The sequence below is a fragment of the Giraffa tippelskirchi genome, chromosome 4 (genome assembly GCF_054371585.1).
Source record: "Giraffa tippelskirchi isolate mGirTip1 chromosome 4, T2T-mGirTip1v1.2.pri, whole genome shotgun sequence".
NCBI lineage: Eukaryota > Metazoa > Chordata > Mammalia > Artiodactyla > Giraffidae > Giraffa > Giraffa tippelskirchi.
The window spans coordinates 206,285,167-206,291,169 of NC_137278.1; positions in this window are offsets into that span (position 1 = coordinate 206,285,167).

The window sequence follows — 6,003 nt, forward strand, 5'->3', positions numbered from 1 at the left end:
GTATGGCTAGGATGTGGAGTTTCCTGGTGATGAACTATTCAGGTTTATTTGGCTTCTCTTAGGTTTCTGGGCATGTGGGGACTTTCCTGGGACAGGGAACAGAATGGGGAGGGACAGGGAACAGAATGGGGAGGCTGGGGGGGTGGGGGAGACAAATGCAGAAGTGAAAGGGGCAGTGGGGTTGCCAGGAGATGGAGCCTGGAGCCCCAGCATGGCGAGGCTAAGGCAGAGGCAGAAATGGAAGAGAGGGTGACAGGGCAGCATTGGCAGAGAACAGAGGTCTGAGGGCAGGAAAGCCAGGTAGCTGGTTCCAGGGGCACATCCCCATGCTGGCCTCTCTCTGATCTTATCCAGGGGGACTCACCTCGCGTGCCTCATCAGGAGTCAGAGACTGGCCAAACACAGAAGTGGAAAGACCAATGTCAAAATGACATTGACTACAAATGAAACATCCTGACTTAGAAGGTGTTTCCAGATCTTGCGAAGTGGGGTCAATATACACTCTTCCTCAAAGGCTGAACGTGAGGAGTAAATGAGTTAGCATATAAAAAGTGCTTAGGTGGCGCTGGTGGTAAAGAACATGCCTGCCAGTGCAGGAAACGCGGGTAAGAGACGCGGGTTTGATCCCTGGCTTGGGAAGATCCCCTGGAGGAGGGCATGGCAACCCACTCCAGTATTTTTGCCTGGAGAATCACATGGACAGAGGAACCTGGAGGGCTACAGTCCATAGGATCGCACAGAGTCAGACACGACTGAAATGACTTAGCACGCCATGATAGTGCTTAGTTGAGAATAAAGGCTGGAAAATGTTAGCTGCCACTGCCACCACCATCATCAATCATCACCATTATCATTGTCATCATCCTCCCCTCCCACCGTCCCCATTGAAACAGATGGTTATTCACTGGAGTCAGCTGTGATCTTTCAGACCAAGAAAGTTTTGTCATGAGAGAGTTCCATGCTGCTTTAAAAACAGTGGATTGCTCAAGGCAAATAGTGAGTGGTTTCAATTTCCCTGAAATTTGAGGGCCTTCTAGTTTGGGATTTCTGGCTTTTAAGCACAAGTCAGCCTTGACACATATCTGTTGGATGGCTTTCAAATTCAGCCACTGACTTTGCCATAGAGCTTCTTGACCTGGCCTCACACTTCCCATCTCCTTTTTATTATCATTTTTAAAAACTTAATTGTGGTAAAATATGCATAACATATAATGTATCCTCTCATTTAAAAATAATTGTTTTTGGTTGCAAGGCATATGGGATCTTAGTTCCCAGACCAAGGATTGAACCTGTGCCCTCTGCATTGGAAGCGTGGAATCTTGACAACTGGACCACCAGGGAAGTCCCCTCTCAGGCATTTTTAAGTATAAAGTTCAGCAGTGTTCAGTATAGGCTTCCTGGTGGCTCAGTGGTAAAGAACCCACCTGCCAATGCAGGAGATTCGGGTTCAATCTCTGGGTCATGAAGATCCCTTGGAGAAGGAAATGACAACCCACTCCAGTATTCTTGCCTGGGAAATCCCATGGACAGAGGAGCTTTCCTGGTGGGTGACAGTCCATGGGGTTGCAAAAGAGTCAGATACGACTCGCAACTGAACAACAACAACAATAATTTTTCAGTCCATTCACATTGTTTTGGTTCATCATCGTTTCCGTTTTGAATATTATCTTGCAGGATCTTGATGGTAAAATTCTTTCTCTCTCAGCCATCACTATTCAATCCTTGTTTCCTTTCCAGTAAAATGAACTCTTCCTAAACGTTTCAGCTGAGGTGGGGGTGGGGGTGGGGTGGGGATGGGGGGGTCACATCTCATTCATGACTTTAAAGTGAGCTGGGGTCAGAGCTGCGGCTTCCCCTACCCCTGTCCTGCTCGATAGCTGGGCGAGCCCAGCTGTGCACACTTCATCTACAAGCCAGGGCAGAGTGGGCCTTTATTAACCTATTGTCTCTAAGATGCTTTGCCACTCAGAAACAGCAGGTTCAGGACTTCCCTGGTGGTCCAGTGGTTAAGAATACACCTGCCAATGCAGGGGACACAGGTTCGATCCCTGGTTCAGGAAGATCCCACATCCCAGGGGGCAGCTAAACCCATGTATCGTGTTTTACTGATGCCTGAACGCTCTAGAACCCGTGCTCTGCAGCAAAAGAAGCCTCTGCAATAAGACCCCACTCTCTGCAACCAGAGAAAGCCCGTGCACAGCAACAAAGACCCAGCATGGCCAAAAATAAATAAATTTTTTTTTAAAAAGAGAAGGAAACAGCTGGTCCAAGAGAACGGGGCATGACCCATACCATGAAGACTCAAGGCATGACTAGTTGGGAAGGGACACCTGAAGAACAGGGCCCTGACTTAGAGGCTACACTGTCTATGAATCAGAGACCAACATATTCTGTAACAAAACACACAGTCAGGAATCATGACTATACCCAGCTATTGCTCACAGAATTTTTGTTTCCTTCTCCTGAAACTTGCAGGGGGGAATATTTCCAACAGTGGACAGATCAACGGTTTCACCGAATTGGAAGCTGGGACTGCCACAAGGCCATGTTAATCTCCTTATCCCTGGGACCAAAGTAAACAGATAAAGTAAACATATAATATATAAAATATAAATTATACATTTAAAAATAATATTATTACCATAACATTTGCCCCATTGTTTTTTTTTTTAAAGTATATACACAGAATTAGGCAACCATCATTACTAATTTTAGAACATTTTCATCATTCCAAAAAGAACCGCCGTTCCTATTAGCAGTCACTTCCCTTCCTCTTTCCCTCCAGCCCCTCCCTGGCAACCACTAATCTGTTTTCTGTCTCTGTGGATTTGCCTATTTGGTACATTCTATATAAATAGAATCATATGATTCTATTAGAATCATTCATACGATTCTAAAGCCTTTTCTCTCTGGCTTTTTTCACTCTGCATGTTTTCAAGGTTCATCTGTGTTATATTATGTGTCAGTACTTCCTTCCATTTTATTGCAGAATAATATTCCGTTGTATGGATATATCCATTCATCAGTTGGTGGATATTTGGACTGTTATCGCTTTTGGCTATAATGATAACACTGCTATAAACACTCAAGTACACAGGACTTCCCCTGGTGGTCTAGTGGCTAAGACTCTGTGCTCCCAATGCCTGGGGCCTGGGTTATATGCCTGGTTGGGGAACTCGATACCACATGCTGCAACTAAGATCCGGCACAGCCAAACAAAAGAACATTCATATACGTGTTTTTGTGCGGATACACGTTTTCAGTTCTCTTGGGTATATACTGGTGAAGGGAATTTCTGGGTCATGAGGTAATTCCATGCTTAGCTTTTTGAGGAATTACCCAACTGTTTTCCAAAGCGGCTACACCATTTTATGTCCTCCAGCCTCATCTTTCTGATTATAGCCATCCTAGTGGGGGTGAAGTTGGGATCTCACTGTGGCTTTGGTTCCATTCCCCAAATGATTAATGATGTTGAACATCTTTTTACGTACTTTTGGGTCACTGTATATCTTCCTTGGAGAAATGTCTTCAAATCCATTGTCCATTTTTAATTGTTTTTTGTTGTTGCCGTTTTTCAGTTGTAAGAATTCTCTCTATATTCTAGATACAAGTCCCTTCTCAGATATATGATTGATAAAAATTTATAATTGGTTCCAGGGAATTCCACGGTGGTTCAATGCTTGCACTTCCACTGCACAGGGCAGAGTTCCATCCTTGGTGGAGGGACTAAGATCCTACAACCCACGCAGGAGGATCCTACAAGCACCGCCCCCCACCCCGCCCACCGGAAAAAAATCATTATTCCATTATGTGGGTTCTCTCTTTTTTTTTTTTTTACTGCACAGGCAGCTTGTGGGATCTTAGTTCCTTAACCAGGGACCTCAGCAGTGAAAGTGCAGAGTTCTGCCTAACCACTGGACCGCCAGGGAATTTGGTCTTTTCCCTTTGTTGATGGTGTCCTTTTGAAACATAAAAACAAATTTAATTTTAATGAAGTCCAATTCAACTATTTTTTTCTTTAGTCACTTGTGCTTTTAGTGTCATCTTTAAACCATTGTTTAATCCAAACTGGTAAGGATTAAACCCTATGTTTTCTTTTGAGTCTTATAGTTTTAACCCTTACATAACAATACATTTTGAATTGGTTTTCAAATATGATGTGTGTGGGGAGGTCCAACTTCATTCTTTTGCATGTGGATATCCAGTTTTCTAGCACCATATGTTGAGAAAACCATGTTTTCCCCCTTTGAATTGTCTTGCCACCCATGTAAAAAAAATTGACCACAAGTATAAGGGTTTGTTTCTGGGCTCTTCAGGCAGCAGTGACACTTAGTCCCAGTTTTAGATTTTTCTCCAAACTCTGTATCTCACCTCCTCAGAGACTCAGCTGACTGATGGCCCATCTTCAGAGGCCTGGGGCTGGGTCAATGGGATCCTTCCTCCAAGCTCCTGAGGCAAAAACACCAGAAGAGCTCATTTGCCTGGGCTGAAGAAACTGGCTCATCCCAGGTCATTTCTTCAGGGACAGCCTGTCTCCAGTGACAGATCAGTGTGGACTATAAGGACCTAGAAACTTTCCCCAGCTCAGGACAGCTCTGCAAGTCCATCTCAACATCAGGGAGTTGCCTGAGCCTTGTAATGGGACTACATCACAGTTCAACTTCTCCTTTAGTTAAGTTGTCCTCTAAGTTCTTGAAAAGGATATGAAGTAGAAATATCACATGCCCTGAGGGTGATTCTCAACAGGTCTAAACCAATTTTGGTCATTCCACTCCCTTTGCTAGTAATTGGAGCAGGAATGGACACGTAATGCTATTCTGGCCAAGGAGTTAGAGGAAATCAGTTGGAGAAGGGGGTTTCTGAGTTTTCATAGATGCAAGGAAGAAACATTCTCTCTTCTGCCTTTTTGCTTTAGTGCCTAAGGGTGTGATGCTGGAGTAGTGGCAGCCATCTTGAGGCCATGAGGGAACAAGCCTGAGTGAGACTATACTGGATCCTTGAAGACATTGGTGAGCTACTGAATTAATCAACACTGGAGAAACCCTATCACTAGACTCCTTGTTGCCTATGGCTGGCACTGTTAACTGTCCCCTAGTGGCCATTCTTCCGGTCATCCTTTTAGTAATAAAACCTATTGAGTTTTAGCTGGGCATTTGGCAGCCCCAGTTGCAGACCACACTTTCTAGCATCCTTGGCAGTTGGGTGTGGCCGTGTGACTAAGTCCAGGCCAATGGGACATAAACAGAAGTGATACCTACAATTTCTGTATTATTTCCTTAACGATGTTTGCCTTCACACTATATATTAAATAGATAACTGATAAGGACCTATTGTATAGCACAGAGAACTCTACTCAATATTCTGTAATGACCTACATGAGAAAAGAATCTATAAAAGAGTGGATATATGTATATGTGGGTTCCCCTTGTTGTTCAGACAGTAAAGAATCACTTTCACTTTTCATATATTTATGTATATAACTCATTCACTTTGCTGTGCAGTAGAAACTAACACTTCCTAGGTGGCTCTAGCGGTGAAGAACCCGCCTGCCAGTGCAGAAGACATACGAGATGCGGGTTTGATCCCTGGCTCAGGAAGATCCCCTGGAGGAGGAAACGGCAACCCACTCCAGTATTCTTGCCTGGAGAATCCTGTGGACAGAGAAACCTGGAGGGCTACAGTCCATAGAGTCACAAAGAATCGGACGCCACTGAATAGACTTAGCAGGCAGAAACTAACACAGCACTGTAAACCAACTATACTTCAAAAAAAAAACAACAAAAAGACATTTGCCTTGGGCACTCTCTTCCCGTGTCCCACTAGCTGGAAAATTGCAACAGCTAGTCTTTTGGAGGCTCAGCGGTAAAGAATCCGTCTGCAATGCAGGAATCACAGCTTTGATCCCTGGGTCGGGAAGATCTCCTGGAGGAGGAAATGGCAACCCACTCCAGTATTCTTGCCTGGAGAATCCCATGGACAGAAGAGCCTGATGGGCTACAGTCC